The sequence below is a fragment of the Nyctereutes procyonoides genome, unplaced genomic scaffold, assembly GCF_905146905.1.
Source record: "Nyctereutes procyonoides isolate TBG_1078 unplaced genomic scaffold, NYPRO_anot_genome, whole genome shotgun sequence".
Lineage (NCBI taxonomy): Eukaryota > Metazoa > Chordata > Mammalia > Carnivora > Canidae > Nyctereutes > Nyctereutes procyonoides.
The window spans coordinates 52,212,373-52,235,700 of NW_026575140.1; positions in this window are offsets into that span (position 1 = coordinate 52,212,373).

The window sequence follows — 23,328 nt, forward strand, 5'->3', positions numbered from 1 at the left end:
AAGTGTTACCATGAATAAAGAATCTGCATGAATTCTTGCTGCTGTCTCTTAAAAAAATGCATATCAGAAAAAATGCTACTAGGAACAAATTCAGAGACACTCCAGTTCACAGCCCAATCCTGTCTTCAGATGGGAATAGATGCCTAAATCTTAAGTAGGCAACGACACCCACAGTGATTCCACCTGCCTTGACATTTTGCTCAAATTCTAACATTAGGCTCATTTTGCTTTTCTGTAATCAAGTTTCTAATCTCAAAATTCCACCCTGTACCTAAGTGTTATCTCCTACCTTTATACCTGGCTGTCTGCATTTCTACCTTTTTCCTCCAGTTACTCCAGGCCCAGGAGGTGAGTCCAAGGCTGTCTCCTTGACCACCTTCCTGATGTCTGCTGCCAAACCTCCCTTGCTTTATCTACCTGGGCAGGTCAGAAGATAGGACAGCCAATTTCCACTTAAGTTTGCCTGAACACCTGACCTGTGCCTTTAGTACTCTCTATTTATTTTATTATCTTAGTGATGTTATTGTTGCCCTATGCTAAAGCCAAGGGAAGCCTAATTCGAAAGAACATGTTTCCATGACTATGGCAGATTTTCTTTTTCATACATTTTCCAAGACAAATGAGGTTTTCTCTCTCAAATGGAATGTGTTTCTCATAGGAGTTTGAAGGGTAGCTAATGTGGCTGTAGCTCCTCCAAATTTAACAGATATTCCCTGGGTGGCTGTTGATTCTCTTGAATGGTGTTCTTGAAGAAAGCTCCGTCTACCTGCGCACACAGACAGTAGTGTTTTCTGTCCTCTCCTGCCTTTATTCTTGAGGAGGTAAACTTCCTTCCTGTGAAGGAAATAAGCTCAAACTCTGGATTCTTCACTCGTGGTAAGATCTTTAAAGAGTCTTTAGCAAATTTTAGATCTCCAGTTTTGTATTCCTTGCTTGAAGGAACACCTAAAATAATCTGAGTTTCAGGCCCCATGACACTGGTCTCCACCTCTACCTGTGTGATTCTTGGGGAAGATAAACTTGCCACATCAGCTGGATGTGATTTTTTCCCCTTTTATCCCCTTCTGGGTAGCGCATCCCAAATTCCACCCTCCCTCAACTTCTCAGTTATATTGTCCTGATCCTCTTCTTCATTCTCACCATTGGCACCTGCCTGTAGCTCTAACTTACAGAGATGCCTATGGATCCAATGTCAGAAACAATGATAAGCCAGTGCAATGAAAGAGCATTCTCTCACCAACACTTGAAAGGAACAGTAATGACGCATTTTAATTGTAAGTGGTAGTGCTAGATAAAATTGATCAGCACCGGCCTGAACCCACGGGGACCAGGGACACTAGACATGTCAATATAATGGGAAAAAAAATCACCTTGCAGCCTTCTTAGGCCCTTCTGAACCCATTTTTTTCTAACATGAATCTTTATTGCTGAGAGTTAGTGTAGATTTTTAGTTAAGAGTGTGGGTGTTTGGGGATCCCTGGGTGGCGTAGTGGTTTGGCGCCTGCCTTTGGCCCAGGGCGCAATCCTGGAGACCCTGGATCAAATCCCACGTCGGGCTCCCGGTGCATGGAGCCTGCTTCTCCCTCTGCCTGTGTCTCTGCCTCTCTCTCTCTCTCCCTCTCTGTGACTATCATAAATAAATAATTTGAAAAACAAAATTAAAAATATTAAAAAAAAAAAAAAAGAGTGTGGGTGTTTGAAGGCATCTGGGCGGCTCAGTCAGTTAAGCATTGCCTTCGGCTCAGGTCATGATCTCAGGGCTGTGGGATCCAGCCCCATGTAGGGCTCTCTGTTCAGCAGGGAGTCTGCTTCTCCCTCTCCCTCTGTGATCTCTCTCACTCTCAAATAAATAAATAAATCTTAAAAAAAAAAAAGAGTGCAATGTTTGATTTGAATTCTAAATGTGTGGGTTTTTAGCTGTGTGACTCTGGGAAGCATACTTAATCTCTCTGACCCTCAGTTTTCCAACCTGTAAAGAAGGGATGATGATAGTAACACAGCATAAAGTTGTTAGGAGGATTGAAATATTATGAGAAGTTCTTGTATCAGTGCTTAGTACATAGTAAATAGGATATGGGTTTCAGCTTTTATTTAGAAGATTTATGGAGTCACTCTGTGGGTTCTAGAAAATGGCTATAGTTTACATAAATGTGTTTATATACACATGCGTTCTATCTCCCTCTGCACTTCCAGGCCTCTGCACTGAGATTATGCAACTTGGGATCACTGTGTTACACTTTAATATTATTTTCCCTTGAATTAGAGACTGCTCAGATACACACCTAGAGGTTCCAAATCTTAAATCTGTCTAATAACTAAGTAGAAATCAAAAGGAAGAAGGAGGGGGGAAAAAAAGAGAAAACAAAGGAGCAAGGAATCATTTAAACTCCATGATGGAGTTCATGTTTGTCATTCCATAGTTACACCCCATATTTTGCAGAAATAAGTCATGGGCAGGAAGGACACCAGGGAGGCTTCCCCATCAAGTTATCCACCAGAAAGTGAGCACCTGGGTCACCTGACTGGCTCAGTCAGGAGAGCATGCCACTCTTGATCTCAGAGTTGTGAGTTTGAGCCCTACCGTAGGGGTAGAACTTACTTAAAATATTTTTGTAAAAAAGAAGATAAATACTTGGGGTTGCTTGGTGGAGTGACCCATGGGTTTCCCCACTGCAAAGTTGTGAGGTTCTGTAAGCAGGAACTCCTGACAGGCTAGGAGTTTTGCTCTGTCTGGCACTCTCCTGTGACTTTACATAAATCCTTAGGGGCCCTTAGAGTTTCCTTTTGCTCATCAGGGAGTAAATTAAATGGTTTTGAAGGTCCCTACCAGCTGTGAGCAAACATAAATGCAAGTTTCATCAAACTGTTTGCTTGGGGAATTGTAGCGATGACACATTTCACGTGTAGAACACTTGAGGGTTAGTCTTTTAATAGCACAGACTACACTTTAAAGATTTTATTTATTTATTTGAGAGAGAGAGAGAGAGAGAGAGAACACAAACAGAGGATTAGGGGCACAGGGAGAGGGAGAAGTAGAGTCCCCAATGAGCAGGATCCAAGGATCATGACCCGAGCTGAAGGCAGACACCTAACCCCCTGAGCCACCCAAGTGCCCTTATTTTTTTTCTTTTGTAGTCAGTGTCCTTAAAAGGTGACATATTTCCATCTTAATCACTGTACACTCCTAAACCACCTAAATTCAGCGACACTTCCTTAGTAATGCCTTGGCAACAGCAGGGCTGAGGATTTTCTTTATTTAAAAAATCATTTCATGGGCACTGGATCAAGGTAGATTAAATCATCTATGCCACATCCCACTTCCACAATCATCTAGTCTAGAAACAACTTAAATGCAGATTTTATATTTTTGTTAGCAGAGGAAGAAAGATGGTGATACTGAAGTTAAGCATGTGTTGATTTTTCAAGTGATAAGCTTTAGGGACAAAAGCTTGATGGGAGGTGATTCGTACCCTGAAAAGGGTTCTGTTCAACGCTAGCTATAAAAACTAGGTTAATCGGGGCATCTGTGTTACTCAGTCTGTTAAGTGTGGGACTCTTGATTTCAGCTCAGGTTATGATCTCAGGGTCCTGGGATACAGCCCTGCTTTGGGCTCCACCCACAATGGGGAGTCTGTTTCTCCCATTGCCCCTCCTCCTGCTCGTGCTTGCTCTCTCTCTCCAATAAATAAATAAAATCTTTCAAAACTAGGTTAATCAAACAAGGACGCTCTGTTTATTAGGATGTTTTGAGGTCACGGAACTAATTTATGCTTATAGTTGCACAACTTTGACATGATGAAAATGGTCTTTGGCAGTGGTTTCCTAAGATGAAGATATTTACCATGAAGTAGTACTTCTATGCTGTGAAATAAAATTTTACAAGTCTCCCAGCTTTATAGACTAGGGCGATTAGCATTTTATATATCTATCAAGTTGGTTAAACAGTTTTAGCTTTCCTGCCTTTTCTTAAATTAAAAGTTGTTGCTTTCCAAAGGCAAATGCGTGCTTCCCAGGGATTTTTGCAAATATATTAAGGTTCATAAAAAACAAGCAAATTAATAGTTTCCCTTAATGGTTTGGTTCAGTTAAGCCAATTGTACATTTTTGTTTATTTTCTTCCCCCTGTAGTGGTAAGGGAACTGAAAGATCCTTTGTGGTGGTGGATGGTGATTTGATGCAATTTGTTTTCTCATATTTGTTGAAGTAGTAATTATATTTATGCATATGCTATATTAAGGAGGCACTCTATTTGAAGTTCCAAGTTGTTTGACCATATTTGATGATTATTAACATTTAAAAAAAAAGCTCCTTTCAAAGCTCCTTTAAAATATTTTTCTATGACTAAGTCATCAAAAAGGTAGCTTTTATGTGCTTCAAGTCTTTGATTTTTTCTTTTTTTTTTAGTATAGCAAATTTTACCCCATCTGAGAGAACTCACCAGTTTCTTTCTCTGAAGAAATATCATTTCTTCTCCTGTTTTATGTACATCATTCTTGATTATTTCTTACAAAAGTTGCAAAGTTCTTTTATTCAAAATGCTTCTCTGAGAATTTTCTTAATTCTGTGACTTTGCTTCTCTAGTAATTTAAACTGGAAACTGTTTCATGTATTAAATGTAAATTCACTGTGACAAAACTACCAGGGAAAATATAGACAAAAAAATTTGTAAACAAATTACAATTTTAAACTTAAAATTGGAAAATCCTATTTTAAATGTATTTATTAAATTGCATCATGACACCAGGTTTTCTGTCTCCTCTTATGTAACCACAAATATGTTTGTTTTCTGTGATAAAAGTTTAAAGAGTTTAAAACATCTGTCTTCACATAACCTTCTGTTAGACATTCTCCCTTCGGTGTTATTTCTGTTTAAAAAAATACAGTTTGTTTGTGCTTTTATTTTACTTAAAAAGAGGCACCCATTTCACACAACACAGGTTAGTCACTCTCATCTATTTATGCCTATTTATAGAACATAATGCTTCAGGATCCCAATATTACTTATGGGGTGAAATTATTTCAACAGTAAAGTTAGTCTTATGTTCTTCAAAATGAAAATTATCAAAACTTTAAACTTGTATATATTCTTCTCCTTGCTTAAAATCAACTATGTCTAGCTATCTTTTGATCCAAAAGTAGGACATGAGAAGGCTTGGGGGTTTTTATAAAGCAAACCTTAATGTTAGTTTATCTATTTTTTGCTCATCTTATTCTTTCAGATTTCAAAAATACTTTTTAACAGCTCTACTGAAATACAATTGAACATAATAAGCTATACATACTTAAAGTACATGGCCTGATATATTTTGATTTGTAAAAACCCATGAAACTATCACCATATTCAAAATAACAAATATACCCAACATTCCAGAAAGTTTTCTATTTCTTCTCATAATTCTATCAGATTTTTCTTTACACATTTTGAAGTTCTGTTATTGAGTATACACACATTTAGGATTATTATGTACCTTTAATGAATTGACCTCTTTACATTATGAAGTAGGCTTCTTTATCCCTGGTAATATTCTTTTCTTGGAAATATACTTTGTCTAGAATTAATGGTCATTCAGGCTTTATTTTGACTAGCGTAAGCATGACAAGTCTTTTTTCCCCATCTTTTTCTTTTTAATCCATTTGTGCCAAAATATTTGAAAGATTTGTCTTGTAGGCATCACATAGTTAGGTTTTCCTTTTTTAGCCATATGACAGTCTCTGCAACTTAATTGAGGTACTTAGACCATTTACATTTAATGTGATTATTGATATAGTTAGGTTTAAATCTATCCTCTTCATATTTGTTTACTATCTGACTCATCTCTTCTTTGTTCCTTTCTTTATGTATTTATAGCTTCCTTTGGATTAACTTACTATTTTTTTTAGGATGCCATCTGGTCTCTGTTGGCTTTTGGAGTGGGTTATTTAACATGATGAGTTTTATTCGTATGTGAGGTGTCCAAGAAAAGTGGAATTGTCACGTTGTCTAGTCTTTATAGTTTCATAACAAAAACGAAAGAATTATGTTTCTTCCATGTAACATCTAGTGTTAAATCCTACCTTCCATCTGCTCATTATGATCACATGTGATTTAAGGAACATGTGTACATACACACATACACTTTATTTCTCCACTACTCTCCTTTGGTCTTATATATCTCCAACTCTGTTCTGGGATCTCATTACTTTAAAGAACTCAGATTTAGGAAGCTTGAGAATTTGAGTCTAACAAAATACCAGAAACTGAGTGGCTTAAAACAACAAAAATTTATTCTCTTACAGTTAAGGAGGCCAGAAGTCTGAAATCAACATGTTGGCAGAATTGTTTCCTTCTGTAGACTCTTGAAGGAGAATCTGTTCCATGCCTCTCTTAGCTTCTGGTGGTTTCCAGAATCCTTGTCATTCCTTGGTGTATAACTGAAATTTCTGCTTCTGTCTTCATATAGCCATCTTCCCTCTCTCTGTGTCTGTATCCCCTCTGTCCTTATAAATTGTCTTGTCCTTATAAAAACAGCAGTCATTAGATTCAGGGCCCTCCCTAATCTAGTATGCCCTCAGCTTTTCTCCTTTTCATTGAAGTATAATTGACATGTAGCATTATATTAGTTTCAGGTATACAATACAATTATTCAATCATTGTATACATTGTGAAATGATCACCACAATCAGTTCACATTCATCTATTAATAGTTAATCTAGTTAACAACCTTCATCATACATAGTTACAATGTTTCTTATGATAAGAATTTTCAAGATATACTCTCCCAGCAAACTTTTAAATATATAATACAGTTATAGCCACCATACTGTATATTACATCCCCATAACTAATTGATTTTATAACCAGAAGTTTGTAGATTTTGACCACCTTCACCCACATCACTTATTCCCCACACCCCGCTCCCACCCTTGGCAACCACCAAACTAGTCTCTGTATTTATGAGCTTATTTTTTGTTTGTTTGTATTCCAAATATAGGTGAAATTATATGGTGTCTGTCTTTCCCTATCTAACTTATTTGATAATACCCTCTAGGTCCATCCTTATGGTCAGAAGTGGCAAGATTTCATTCTTTTTTTTTTTTAATATGTATTTATTCATGAGAGACACAGAAACAGAGGCAGAGACACAGGCAGAGGGAGAAGCAAGTTCCCCACAGGGAGTCCTATGCGGAACTCGATCCCAGGATCCTGGGATCATGCCCTGAGCCAAAGGCAGACACTCAACCTCTGAGCTACCCAGGCGTCTTGCTTTCATTCTGTTTTATGGCTGAATAGCATTACATTGTGTATATATTCCACATTTGTTTTATCCATTCATCTATTGATGGACACTCAGGTTGTTTCCATATCTTGGCTATTGTAAACAATGTTGCAATGAACATGGAGATGTGCTTATTGTGTTTCATTTTCTTCAGATAAATACCCAGCATTGGAACTGCTGTTATCATTTGGTAGTTCTATTTAAAACTTTAGTCATTTAAAAATAGGATGACCTCATCTTAACTTGATTATATTCTCAAAGACCAAATAGAACCATATTCACAGGTAACTGGGATTAAGATTTCAACAAATCTCGTTGGGGAGGCATAATTCAATTCCAAGCAGCACCATAAATTCAGAGGACTTAAAATAAATGTTTACCGAGTTACACTGAATTCACCATAGACTGATAATTTATTCTTTTTGGGTTGTGTGTGTGTGTGCACATGCACGTGGTGTGTGTATGTGTGTGTGTGTTGTGTGTTATCTATTGCTGCAGAATAAATTGTGACAAGCTTATTATCTCATAGTTTCTGCAGGTCAGAAGTCCAGGCACAGCTTAGTTGGGTCTTCTGATTGGGGTCTCACAAAATTGCAATCAGGCAGGCTGCCTTCTTATCTGGAGGCTAGTCTGAGAAAGAATCTGTTTCCAAACTCATACAAGTTGCTGTCAGAATTCTTCTTAGGAGAACCAAGGACTCAATTCTTGCTTATTGTCAGCTGGAAGCCACTCAGTTCTTAGAGGCCACCACAGTTTCTTGCCATGTATATCTCCGCAACAGGTCTGCTTACTTCATCAAGCCAGCAAGGAGAGTCTCGAGAGTGAGTCAGCTAGCAAGGTGAAATCTTATATCATGTAACATAATCACAGGAACGAGATCCATAACTTTTGTCCTATTTTGTTGGCTAGAAGCAAATCCTGACCACACTCAAGGGGAGGGGATTACCCAGAGGCATGTACACAAAGAAGTGGGGATCTTGGGGGACACCTCAGAATCTGCCTGCCATATGTTTCCTCGCCTGATGAATGAAGGAACTAAAGTTGGTGTTAAGGTTTCCTTCAGTTCTTGTATTTAAATGTCCAGGGAGCTCCTTCACCCCTAAGTTTGCATCTGTGGGTAACCTCTTCCTCCATTCGTCATGTCTTGCTTTTGACTTCTAAGCATACAGCCATTTATAACTGAATCTGTGTTTTTGTCCGTAGGAGACCCAGACTTACCAGCTACATTCGCTAAGTAGGTATCCATTTATAGAAAGGCTTCTTCAACCAACATAAGGTGGCTTTTAATTCCTGCATAAACAAGGTTTTCAGGGGCACCTGGATGGCTCAGTGGTTGAGCATCTGTCTTGGGCTCAGGGTGTGATCCAGGGGTCCTGGGATTGAGTTCCACATCAGACTCCCTGCAGGGAGCCTGCTTCTCCCTCTGCCTGTGTCTCTCATGAACAAATAAATAAAATCTTTAAAAACACATACACAAGGCTCTCCCTTTCCTCTGACTGAATAGAATAACTTGAATTTATAGCACTCAACTTGTTTATTTTTTAATCTGTTCTCTTGCATAGTCTCTTGAAGAATAAGAATACTTTCTTTGCTGATATGAAGTTATCATCAAATCCCTTGCTTCTAAAAAGATGAATTACAGAACTATGACTTTTGGATATAATTTATTGATTACTGAGAAGGTCCCTATCATATTATTTTCCCCTCCTCCCTGACCTGCTTTTATCAGACACCCAGTCTCCACATGAGTGTTGCTTAGAAGGCTTGACTCTTAATCCTCCTCCTGTCACTTGCCTACAGGATTCCCTTTGCTTACTCTGCGACCTTTCCTTTCCTCCTGTCTTCTCTCCTCTCCAGTGACAGCCAACCCAGCCTTGCCAAAGCTGCAGCATTCAAATAAAAACAGTAGCAAAATCACACACACACACAGACACACACACGTACACACACACATGACCCTGAAGTACCTGTTGCCTTTTTCTCATCTTCTTTCAGATCCCTTTGGGTGCCCTCCTTCCTCATCCTGTCCCAGCACTGATCTACTTAGTTCTACACTCACCCTCCTTTTTACGATAACATTTCTCATTTTCTCTGGGAGAGAAAAGCTCAGAACTTATATATCCCTACCTCAAGTTTCCTGCGGAGCTGCCACTCTGGTCACTGCCCATACACTTGGGCAGTCTTCTTCCTCCCCTTCCTCGCCATCCCTACTCCCACTCAGGACACTAGGTTCTTCTTTAACTCCTGGGCTAAGTTGGCAGAGCAGTTCCTGAAGCCCTAATAACATCTTCTCTCCTCCTCAGCCTGCTTTACACTCCATGCTTACCTCCACCCCACCTCTTGCCATCCCACCCCCCCCCCCCGGTGAAAGAAAGATATTCTCAAACCTGAGATACAACAGTACAGAGCTACATCGGTTTTACATTGGGATTTCGGTTAGATACTTCCAACTGGGGGGTGGTCAATATCTGTTGAAACTCTTCTTTGAATCCCCAGCTTACAACCCATTCCTCAGTACAGTAGTATTTAAGTCTACCTTCAGAGCATGGATGGGAAGATTTTCTTTTTAAATATTTATTTATTTATTTTAGAGAGAGAAAGAGAGCAGGAGAGAGGGATGGGGTGGGGGAAAGGATCTCAAGCAGATTCCCTTCTGAGTGTGGAGCCCGACTTGGGGCTTGATCTCATGACCCTGAGATCGTGACCTGAGCTGAAGTCAAGCCTTGGAGGCTTAACTGCTGAGCCACCCTGACACCCCTGGATGGGCTTACTTTTGTTGATGTGAGGGCAAGAGACGGCATAATGCCACCCCAGTGAAGCTTCTCAGAATACATAAGATAATGAGTGAGTTTATTGTCTCAGGTCACTAGTGAAGTATCAACAGAGGTAAAATGGCACCACTATAGGCATGCAGATTACCTGCATCATCTGCCTCATATGCTCCCTCCATGCCCACAGAAGACATCAATAATTGATCATAATACTTTGACATATTGAACTTTGATTTGCCCAGAAAAGCCTCCGCAACCACATGCTTTGGGAAGCTACTACCAATTGCTGAAAGTTGAGGTGTGCGATGAAATCTCTTAGTCATCCCTGCTCTAGAGCTCAGGGTATATAAAGGGATAAAATGCAGAAAGAGGCTTATAAAGGAAAAATGGACAGGATTACAGGGATCTCCAATGACAGCTTACTTTTTTTATAGTGTGATTAACTTTTACCACACTTCAGCTTCGCAGTCCTATACCTGAAATACTGGTACCCAGAAGACAGCGGAGTTCACTGAGATCACAGAGCCGGATAATGGTGTTTTGCTTCATTTTCACTTGTACAATAAGAGTAGCAATGGCTTCAAGCCTGTAGAACTGTTTTAAGTATCCAACAAAGCTATGTACATCAGGTTCTTAGAGTAGTGCTTGGTGTGCATAGGTACTTGTTATATACTAGCTATATACATTGATCCTAATATTAGGATTTCCAAGAAGTTACCCTCTGGATGAGGCTTGGGAAGAATTTTTTTCCCACCAACACAGCCTTCCTTGTGTGGGCTGGGAGGAATTCTGTGTCTGCTCCAGGGACAAGCCATGGAAGGAATGGACAAACTTGCTTACCTCTACATTTACCATGTCACAGCAGAGTGGATTTATCTGCCAGGCCCATAGTGTTGTGTGAATCATAATAAACTTCCCAAATGCAACCTGACCCTGGCCCCTCACTGTGCTTCCCGTTAACTTTTACTTCACCTCAGAAAGACCTCTGTGGGAAATGTGGTTTTAAAAGTGTTGGAGGAATTTGTCATGAGGGACCTCTTCAGTTACAGGGCCCAAGCGAAGGAACTAGGGCAGGAAATACATCTGTTCCGCAGCACTGGGTTGCCCCAGTGGGTACACAGCTCTCCAACTCCAAGGGAGGGAACTTTTCATAGTGGCATCCCATGTCATGACCATCTGCCCCAATAAATCCTGCACCTAGGGCTGGTTAAAAACCATGGTAGCCAGGGATGGAATGCTTCATTCATTAGCTACTGATGAGGCTAAGAATCGAAAGACCTGCCTTCCCTTTTCTGCTTCATTACATCTGAGAGCAATTAAGAAAAGTCATTTTGTCATCGCTCTCTTGGCAAGGCATGGCAGTTTCAGTGGGCTTCGCTATAGCCTTGAAGCAAAAATGGATCTGGGTTTCTATCATATTTTCAGGTTGAAGCTGATGGTGGTCATTGTCTCAACCTCTTTGCTTACCTTTGTCTCTACTTCACTGTCTAAAAATAAAAAGAATGGATGAACACCCTTACCCCCTTTCAACAGAGAAATGAAAGTTCGTTCCAGGGCACTGGGTGGCAAGTCCCGCATCGGGCTCCCTGCAGGGAGCCTGCTTCTCCCTCTGCCTATGTCTCTGCCTCTCTCTGTGTGTCTTTCATGAATAGATAAATAAAATATTTTTTTGAAAAATAAAATTGGTTCCAGTTGGCCCGCAGGGACTTTTATGGCAGAATGGAGTCATGCTTCAGGTCCCAGAGGCGTGGAGGCAAGGTGCTATTCACCCTGGCCTAGGGATGGGAGGCTAAGTGTTGACAACAGGCATAAAGGAGCCTCTTCCCCACAGACTTATGGAGTGTTCTGAGATTTCAACTTCCATTCCAGCCTTGGAAGGTATATCATTTCCTCCTCCTTGTTCCTGTGGGCCACTCTGAAGGGAAAGTGGGTTGATGTTAAAGAATTTGGAAAATCACAGTGTTTTTGTGTGTGTGCACCTGTGCTCTAAAGAAAGAGTATTTGAAAGTGATGAAAAAAAAAAAACTCAGTGAACTTAGTGTTTCCAATTATTGCCACTAAAGAAGGTTCTGCTTCAATCTTAATTATATCCACACCTCTACTACCTTTTTCATGAAAAACAGAAGATGTGTTGATTTTTTAAGTTTTCCAACAACCTAGAATTTTGAAGACAGAAGAGCAATCTGATCTTTTTCCCAACCCCCTGGACCCAAATCCAAGAATTCAATATGATTGGCCAGGGCCATAAACAAATGCACAGAAACTGTCAATAAGATGTCAACTGCAGTGCAGAAAATCTTTGTTAATATTCAATTCACTTTAGTCTTGGAATTCAAAGAGATCTTTGGGGTTAACCATCCCCAAAGGTCTTTGTTAAGACCTATACAAAGCTTCCCCCACTTTTTCTCCAGTAGTCACATCCTGATTTTCTGACCTTCTAAGAGAACGGGGGAAGAGACCCTTTCAGCCTCTCTTACTCTATTAACTGTTCAGAAGTAAAGAGAGATCTTAGATGGGCCCTCCATGACAAAACAGGAGCTTTTAACTGTAGTTTTGCAACTTCGAACTGCATCCAGTAGCAGTTAGAAATATTTGTTTAGATTAGGGAGGGTGGGGAGGGCAGAACCCAATACTTCCACTAGAAGTTGCTGGTTACCACTAACAGTTCCACCCTTCAGTCACCACCTGCCTTTGTGGGCTCTATAAGTTGTCCAAGTAATGCCAATTTGGCCTGACTTTCTTGCTAATCACCATGTAGCTCCTTGCCCCTTTTCCTGGCATGCTATGCTCCTAGACACAATGTCTGTAGCCCACAAGTTATTTAAGCCATCTGCTCAGTTCTAGGTTCCTTCTGACTTATCTTGGGACTGAATCCAGAAAGCATCAGGGCATTCACCTGCAAAAACTGGAGCTTCAGAGTTGGAGGGAAGAAATGAATACCATTGCATTGTATAGCATACTGGGTTCAGCTCAGGGGTTGGCATGAGACATTCTTCCTGATATTAATGCAAACCACATGTGGCTTGGGAACAGAGAGAGGTTTGGTTCAATTCACAGAGCCAGACCTAGTACAAATAAAGTGCTAGTTAGAGCAGTCAGAAGGCTTAAAGATTGAAGGAAGTTACCGCATGCCAAACTCACTCTGATGGAGGGGGTGACATGAGTCACGTGAGAGAAAGTCAAGAACAAATGAAGATGAGGCAGTGTGAACAGAGCATTGTCCAAAGAGACTCGGGAAGAGATGAGAAGCTCAGGGTTGTGACATGTGGATTGATTTTATCAGTAGGGCTCTACTCCTTAACTCCTGGCTTATTCCAGAAGGATAATCTTTCCAGCCAAAGGACATCACTCAAATAATCCCAGAAGTTCCTGGCAGATGGAATACTAAGGTCTCTCTGCAAAGACTCATCCATGGAAGAACTAAGTATACTGCCCAACTGAGTAAATTAGGAAATTGCAATATATATCTATATTGGCATAGATAGTTTCTTACCAATCTATCTACGCCAAGTGTTGCAACCAGTTGTAGTAGTAATCCCTGGTAGATAGATGGGTGGCTGGCCTTATTTTTAACACTTTACTGACCTCTAGAATGATCATTAATACTCCAAAGTTTGGACCCTTGTGGATGTGTGCTAGTTCTTCTATGGGTCCCCTGTGGTTTATTTCTGGCTTTAGTCTACACTCTACTCATGACACCCTAACAGATGCCTATCCTAAAGGATATTACTCTTCAGTTGTGACCACTATCATCCCAGACACAGTTCCTGGAGGCCATGCCCCAATTCTAGGAAATGTGCCCGCCCACAGTGCCTTCTGTAAGCCTTTAGTGCCAAGCTATTGTGCCGCAGAAAACTATCAACCACCAGCAAGCCTTTCGGGAGATGACACAATATCTGATTTCTGCCGTTTGCTTTCCCACATATCAGAACCTACATTTCTCTGGTGTGGTACCTTGATCTACATTCTCATTATTCATTTAGGTCCAAGATTTTCTTAATGTTGAACTATAAATTCTCACTTCAATTAGCCCAATCACAGTGTCTCCGAAGGGAGAGACTGGGCTGATTCCTTTATATCATCAGTGAAATGAAAGGTGCTATTAATGACAGCTCATGGGACTTTATTTATTTATTCATGAGAGAGGGAGGCATAGACATAGGCAGAGGGAGAAGCAGACAGGGAGTCTGATGCGCGACTCAATCCTAGGGACCCTAGGATCACAACCTGAGCCGAAGACAGACACCCAACCACTGAGCCACCCAGACACCCCAGCTCATGGGTTTCTGAAATGGTTCATGTCAATGCTCTTAGCCACCAAAGGACACATGGGAGAGGTTTACCCAACTCCTATTACCCTCCATCCCCTCCAGCAATTGATATTCCCCTGTTATCTGGGCTGGTGGTCATTGTGGGGCATTGCATGGGCAAAGAAGAGACAAGGACTGGGAGAAGGTCTCAGAACCTAGATACATGTCCCTCATGGTGAGCAATCACAACATGAGAAAATTAGAGTCTCATCAGTGGCCAAGGATGCCAAGTTTGGTGCAATGGATGCATTCTTGGAAGACCCGAATGCTTTAAAAATATCTATAAGGCAGGGGGAATATATCCTTGGACTGAACAAATCTACAATCACTGAAAACAGTTTGATCTCATGCTTCCCGTCCTACTCTAGCACTATCAAATATTCGGTAGGGATTTTTTTCTAAATAACAGCATGACCTATCATAGGACCTATGTGGCCTTTTTCATAGCAATGTGTACCATTTAAATGCCACACCAAACATACTGATTTTCAAGTGTGATTTTTGGTATAGCGTTAGTACTACCACTTAATGAATGTTCAGATGATGTTGTCATAAGATTAAAAAGGATTTGGGGTTATACTTACAATGCATGCTAAAACGGAGGCACATTACTTACCAGTATACCTTCAGAAGTTTCCAGGCACAGAAATGACAGCATAGCACAAAGGACATGGATAGAAAGTGCCCAGAATGTCTGTTTGCAGATGAAACAGGGGTGCTTGCTGGTAGGCTGATGATAAATTTGGTCATTCAAAGTGATGTGGTTCATTACTCGATTTTTCCTGAGATTTTTAGACGTTTGGCTTTTCAATTCATTTTTTTTTCAAATAATGTGAAACTATAGCAGTCATGGCTGCATACGCTATTTCAATTTGCACATACTGCATGTGCCCTGCATCAGGGAAAGGGAACACTGCTCAACATTGCTCAACACTGCTTCAATTTTGATTCAGTTCCCAACACACCTCTGCTCTTGGGGGGAAATGTCCCTGGTGGTCCTCACCTGGTCTTCTCCCCCTAGCAAAGGGGTCTCTCCTTTCCTGAGCATCTCTTTGGATATGCTGTGGAATCCTGGGATGCTTGTCTAGTAACTTCTCTTTTGGTGTTGTTTTTGTTTCTGTTTTGGCTCATGAATTTTATTGATACAAAAATGATCTTCCAGGAGCAAGATAATACTGTACAAAATATGTGCAAAAAAGTAGAAAAACACATGGACTGTTCAGACCTGTTGCAGTGAGAGAAACAGGTGAACTTGAATTTATTCCTCAATGAGAGGAACAACTGAGAAGAAAATTCAAGACTCCTCTCTCTCTTTCCTGTCTGTCTCAATCCAGAAAAACTTCAATCTGATTTGGTGAAGATCCTCTCCTTTCTCTCAACTCCACATCTTCATCAAACTGTTTGGCTTATCTCCATGGATCCCATGCTTCTGAGGATCATCCTGCCCCTGCTAGAGTTTCAGAAGGTAATGGAACTCAGAAAGGCATTCTAACCTAGGAGAGGGGCAGTGGGAGAGGTGTGAATGACCAGAGCAAATTTCCAGCGGTGTCCTAACAACCTGCTGAGAGTTGGCCTTCACAATAGTCCACATTACTACGCATTGCCAGGAAAAATTGCCAAATGAAGTCAGAGAAAATATGAGGAGTGTCCCTAAGTTCTATAATCTTCAGAAATCCTATCTGCATGGGGCAGGGGTTAGGGGTGGGGAGAACCCTATAACCCATTGTTTTTGCTCCTGTTCCATTTTGCATTCCACATATGCAAGCCTGCCTCCCACCCTTGTGAATTAACCATGGCACACCTATTGATTTGGTCTTTTTGAAAAACATATTTAGGAAACCATATGAAAAAAAAAGGATTAGTTATTGTTTTCTCCAAAATACTTGCTTTGGACTATGGGAAATTTCTGGAAGACAATACTCCTATGCTCATTCTCCCTATAATTGGAGAAAAGTGTTTATTTTTTCCCCCAATTTTAGTGATACATAATGGACACATACCTTTGTATTAGTTTAAGGTGTACAACATAATGATTCAATAAGTGTGTATGCTGTGAAGAAATCACCACAGTAAATCTAGTTAACACTCATCAAGCTACATAGTTACAATTTGTTTTCCTTTCCTGTGATAAGAACTTTCAGGATCTATACACTATTGTTAACTATAGTCACCATGCTGTGCATTATATCCCCATGATTTATTTTATTAAAATGGGAGAATGGTAGGCATTTTTGAAGAAAGCTGGGCTAAGTTGGGAGGTTTTGAGGACAAGTGAGAGAGCAAATTTTGAGTAAGGAACAGTAGATAAAATGAAGTCTTCTCATGAATTGCATATGCACATTGGTTTAAAAGAGAAGGGGGTGGGTAAAGGCAAATATATTATCCTGGAGTAAAATCAGCTCCAGAATAGAAAGTACTGTGAATCGGGGATGAAAAAAGTGACCCAAATTTCTTCCATAATTTCTTATCATTGGGCCAGAAGGTAGCCATGGAGCTGGGAACTCTGATCTCTGTAAATCTACTCTTGTTTCTCATGCTCAGTAATGCACGCCACCACAAAATGAAGCATCTTTAAAGTTTTGTTGAAGACCCTATTATAGATGTTGGAGGTGACCTAAAAATGTAAAAGAAGGAGGAGGAGGAAGAGGAGAAGGAGAGGAAGAAGGAGAAGAAGAAAAGGAAGGAGGAAGGAAGGAAGGAAGGAAGGAAGGAAGGAAGGAAGGAAGGAACGGAGGGAGGGAGGAAGGAAGGAAGGAAGGAAGGAAGGAAGGAAGGAAGGAAAGAATGGATCTCATTGCTTTTAAAGGCCCATCTAGACAATAAAGGAGACATGTTCTTGGAGGAAAGAAGTAAAGACTCAGAAATTCTTTATGCTCTTGTTAAATAATGTGCTTCCAAATGCATTCCCATTCCCTCTTCCCATCCCCTAGAGGGAGAAATTTGACCTTGCACAGTATAAGGGAAGAAAGGGCATGCTTGGTGGTCTTAAAAAATTCATAAGACCTTATGGGAGTCTAAAGGTTCCAGAAAAACATCCAAGGATGACTCTGACAGAGAACAACTAAAAGCCCTTATTTTCCACAGACTAACATGGGCATCATTAAGACAATTTATCTTACAAGCATAGGGGATGTACTGCTACAGGTAGAATCTGGAGGTGTGAACATGCCCTGCCTCCATTCTAGATGTTACAGGACATTAACAAATGTCCATCTGAATAAACAACAAAGGTAAATATTCAGTAAAGAGAAGTTGATAGGTATCACTGGCTAATATTTATTAAGTGATTATTATGTGTTAGGTTCCATTCTAACTTCACATGGGGATCCACTTAGTATTCTGAGCACCTCAACAGTCAATTACAGAAGAGGAAACTGAGTCATTGTGCAGCTCAATACTTGTTTAGGCTTCCAAAGGACTCAAGTGATAGCAAACTAGACAATCCGGCTCCAGAGCCTGCACTCATAGCCCACTGCTCCACCACCTCTGGTATATGACAGGTACCTCATCACAGAGGACTTTGTACTCGGGAGTTTCAAAGTCAAATGAGTCATATTTGGAAAGCATTTCTAAGCAGTCCCTATAGTTACCGTGCTAGATGGTTTTATATTACTTTTTACAGCAAGCCTGTGATGAATCTATTGCATTTCTTCGAAATCGTGTTCTTGGGAGAGTAGGTTTATAATAGAAGTGATATTGTTTCCTCTGGAGACTGTGCTTTTATAAAGAAAACTCAAAAGAACAATTTAATGAGTGAATCCTATTATCTCCACTTCCTGATTACCCATACCTCATTCATACTGCTGGAGGGACTACTCTTCCCCCATGGCAATTACCCAAGCCCTGGCAAGATGTCCAGGCTGGGTTAACTTACCTTCAGACCTCGCATTCCACATCTCTCAGATCCTTTTCATCGATGCCAGATATCATATCTGTAATCATCTTTTAATACACACGGCATCCTGATCAGAACAAGTTTCAGCGTCAGATTGTTTCTGGGTGAAATAGGATCTTGTTTCTTTTATGTTCCTGGCTTCACACTATCACCACAGTCATCTTCCAGACATTCTTAGGGGGACTCTCTCCTGCTCAGAAATTTTCATTAGCTCATTATTTGTCTTCCCATGATCCAGTCGGGGTTATTATTTTTTTATATTACTTTTTATGATTCCTTTCTTCTTTCCCTGCACCTCGTCTTACTGTCCATGAATGCCTGACTCTATCCAGTGGCTCGTGCTTTTCAGAATGTTCTCCGGTGTTCCCCACCTCCTAACTTCTCTGCATCTTCTGTGAATCTTCTAGGTCAGGTTGCAGTGCTGTGTCTTCTATAATCTCATCCCCCAATCATTCCACATTTTGAGCTCTTCTCTCCTGTTTCCACAGCCTTCAGCAGACACTTTGGAGATGAGTTCTATGTTGCCAACTTACATACTAGTTATATATAAACTTATATTCCTAGATGGCAGTTTCCTTAAGCACAGGACTGGCTGCACTCTGGGAGACAGACACGGTAACTATGATGAAGGACATGGGGGAAGGAGAGCCCAGCTGTGGCCCTGACTACATTTCACAAAGAACCAGAAGAGCAGCTTCTCACACTTCACAGAGGAATGACTGAGGGCAAATGATTCAGATCTTTGGTGTTTACTTTACATGTGTATGTTCTCCCCAAAAGGGCCCAATTGGGTCATTTTGCCATCATGCTGTATTAAGTGCCCCCCGCTGGGCGGTGTTTGTCTCGGATCACCCCAGAGGCAACTGAGTTCCATTGGCCCTGCCCCTTATACAGTTGCTTTGAATCAAGCACTAATCCTTAAGCTAATCAGCAGTGAGAAGGGATGTTCAGGTGCTTCATGTGAGTTTACTTTGGCCACATGAGCTTATGTAGAAAGTTACTAGTGAGGATTGTTTTTCTTCAAAGGCAGTTGGATTCATTCTCCTGCCTGCCCAGCACAATACAATCTGTTGATTTTTTTTCAAGGCTGGATAAATAAAGGTTGATTCCCAATTCTGTGTATCTTCGTGGTGTGACCAAACCTAAGCAGGAGTTTGAGGGTAGAGATAGGAGAGCTTGGCCTACCCCCATTGCCTAGGTCAATGTTGTGAATGGCCAATTAATGGTTCCTCTTATTGTTTGGTCTCAGGCTAGAGTAAAACCCATTTCTGCCCCTTTCATCACTTGGATTACGAGCTTTTTTTTTAGCTGTGGTGGCTTGAAGAATACAGGCCAAAAAGAAGCTCTTTTGCCTGTACCCATCACAGAATTTTGTATAACCAACCAACAGGCTCATACGCTGTGCTGGAGCTGATTCCTGTTGGCTCACTGAAAGTCATTCTTTGCAGCTCTTCCCACCTTCATGGACTCTGCATTCAGTGATGTCATGCTGGTAGCTTGAAATCAACCACGATAGGAGTATTACACTGTGGAAATTGGCAAACACTACAAACATGGCCTTTCTTTCTTTGTTTCTTCTTCTTCTCCTTCTCCTTCTCCTTCTTCTTCTTTCTCTTCTTTTCTTCCTTCCTTCCCTTCCTTCTTCCCTCCTTCTTTTCTTTCTTTCTTTCTTTCTTTCTTTCTTTCTTTCTTTCTTTCTTTCTTTCTTTCTTCTTTCTTTCTTTCTCTCTCTCTCTCTTTCAAGAGAGCCGTTTTATCAAATGCCACTGAAGTAAGGCCAAATGACTACTTCTAACAACACATATAAGATAGAACACATGCCACCAAAGCATTATCCCATGTCTCCAAACAGAAAATTCATACTGTTTCTTTGAGGCCAAGCCCCTATGAGGATGGTGGGACACAACTGATTGCTCCCAGGGAAAGAACATGGAATGGAGCCCTAGAAATCATCTAGATCAGCTACGGGTTGGCATCTTAGTTCTGCCCAGAGCCAGCCTAAAGTACCAAGTTTTTCTGCCCCAAAGAGTCAGAAGAACCTAAGCGAGAGAGGGAAGAAAAAGCCAAATGGACTAATTAACTTTTTTCAAAGGATAAATGAAGTCAATCAATGTTTGTGATAGAAAGAGCTGCTCCTGCTCCAGGTCTCTAGCAGCTCCCGGTACACTTCCATGTCATGCTGGCTGTAATGGGAAGTGACAGCTGATGAAAGCTTCTATTCACGGTCATCTGAAACAGCTTTTCCTCCCAGATGAAATTCGGTGTGGCATGAGTCTAAACACAGACCAAAGGCCGGGTGAATGTATTCCCCAGGTCCCCCAGGGCTGGCAGAGGCGACTGTTGGTGAAGAGGGCTTCCTGACTGGGCATCAGAGAGGCCTAGTGTAAACAATAAGAGTCTTTATGGCCTCCTATGCTCAGGCCCAAGATGGTGGTCCTGACCCTAGCCTCTGCCCATTTCAGGCCCTCCCCTTTGTTTATAATCAACCACAGGCACTTGGGGTGGCTTTGGAGTTTTGTGACTAGTATTTTCCACCATCGTAATGAACAAAGCCCGGATCTCTCCTCACTGCCTTCTAGGGGAACTGTTTTCCTGTAGGCAGCAATGTCGGGGTGGGTGACATGATGCGTGAACTGCTTCAGTTTTGAGCTGACTGTTCTGACTCCCTGTCTGGAAGTACCAAAAGCAAATGCAAGTCTAGCAAAAGGGTTTTTGTATGGAGTTGGGAATTCTGAGTTATCCCAGCAGCCGGTAAGACCAATCTTTATGAGCCTAAGGCAAGCAAACACTCTTTGGAACAAGAAACCATAGCTTCTACTCCATGTCTTGCCATCTGACACTGACATGAAGTTACAAACATATGGTTTCCATCAAAACAGAGTTGGCGGTATTCCATCAGCCTTGGGGAGCTAGGGACTTATTAACCAGGGTAGCTGGTAGCTTAATAGCTAGAGGCTGGGCACTTGGAATAACACCATCTGGGCCAGAAGACAAGTCTTTCTGGAAAAGCCGATATACAAACTACATGAGGGTGAGCATTGGCCAAAGTGGCAAGATCAAGAGTCTAGGGGTAAGAGATCTAATTTAGTTCCCAGAGCTTCTGCTTCTATTCTGAGCCACCTACCAAGATGATTCTTCTTTCTTGCTCTGAGGTTAAACTACCAGAGAGTTACTGCAGATGCCCCACCAGGAGAACTGAAGCATACCGTACATCAGACTGGCATGAGAAGGCCCTCAAGCTAGGGAAGCCAGAGCAAAGCGTCAGTGCCTCCCATTCTGCCTCCTGAGTCCCACCACACCTTTGAGATTCTCAAGGAATGAATACTAATTTCAGGCCACAGACTCACCTCTGCCAGAAATGTGACTTTATTTTCAGTGGCTAATCCTGCTTTCTCTTTGAGCATCCTATGCCATGGGGTGTAGAAACTAAATATTTTATACACTTCTGAAGTCCCAGAATGCTGAAATGATGTGTAGAATGCAAGAAGTAAGTTTTTGAATGTGTTGATTTTAGGGCTCCAGTAGGCCCTGTGTGGTTGTAACTCAGTTTCTTGCCAAATGGCAAGGTAGGTGTGTGTGCATGCCTGTGAGTGTGTGTGGCAGTGTGCGCGTGAATGGGGGTTTTGGGGGTGGAACATCTGGCCCAAGGTTGTCCATAAGTTCCGGGATTCATTGAGCTGAACTTGTTCTCACCATTCCTGCAGTTACTTGAATATTTAACTTATTGCTTCATCCTTCTTGTCCCAGCTAAAAGGCCTCTTCTTACCACACCCATGTGGATCCTCTTCAGAATTTGCTGTGGTTCACTAGAGGATTCAAGGCAAACATCCAGCCATTCTCTGGTGCCATTCTTAAGCCTCAAGGACTCTAAGTACTTGGGACACACACTACAGATTGCCCCATTGCTGTGCTAGGTGCCAGAGAACAGGGTTGTTATCTCCCCAAGCTCCATAGGGAAGGGAGTCAAAACAGCACTGCCTTCTCCCAGCACACCTGAAGGTGTTGTCACACTGATTTAGCCTGAAGATCAGGTGGGTAAGGAGTGAGGCAGGTCAACTCCTAATTGGTCTATAACTTCTTCCTCACCTCTAGTTCCCTCTCTCCTCCTAGCCTGTGGAATCTGCCCAGTGTATGTGCAGGATAACTGACTCTTCATCTAGTCTTTCCCTTCAGAGATGTTTATGAGGACATTTGCTATACCATGCACGTCTCTGAAACTCATTATTTTGAGGTCCTTGTGACTTAAAATTCCTTTTTTTTTCTTCTGAAGACCACTGTTCCTGCCAGGAGTTTCAAAATCAATTTTGGTCTGAAGATGACTCCATTTTTTTCCTCTTGACATAGCTGCTGAAATATTCCCTTCCTAAGACATGAAAGTGGAATGTTCTATCTGTTCAGATTATAAGAAGTATCACAGAGTAAAGAAAAGTGAGGGAAAACCTTTGGTCAATACCTCAAAATATTATCCATATTATATGTTCTCTTGATCAGTGGGATGCAATAAGCTTCTCACATTTCATTGCCTGTCCTGAGACTGCCACCTCTGTTACTCCAAGGGGCCCTCAGGAATATTTAGGGGAATGGTCTGACATGTATTGCCTATACTCTGAGATTAAAAAGAACCTGAAGAATAAGGATCCTGTCAAAAAGTTTGGACAAGAGAGAAATAGGCTCTGCCTTCTTCATGCAGTCTCTCAGAATGGGGGGTGGGGTGGTGGCAGTCTTCCTCCAGCACATTTTATTGAGGAACATTTAAAGTGTCTCAGGCTATCTGTCATCCTAGTAAATTATAGTACTTATAGCTGATGGGGAGGGGGCAAGATCTGTTTCTCCAAGGTGTGTGGATTTCAGGGTCTCCTCCCACTGGTGGGGAAAAGAAATATGGAGGTTTATGCCAGCTTTCCTTTCTCTTAGAACTCTGGAATTGTTAAGCATAAATAACCAAGGTGTAGCCCTGTATTTCAACCCCCTTACATGCTAGCATTTCTGTCTTTCATTGTCAAGACATCCTTTGTGAACCTTGATGGACAACCAAAGGACTGACATCTAAGGAGTTAGCAAACTTACTCAAGTGTGTCAACAAGACCATTGCCCAT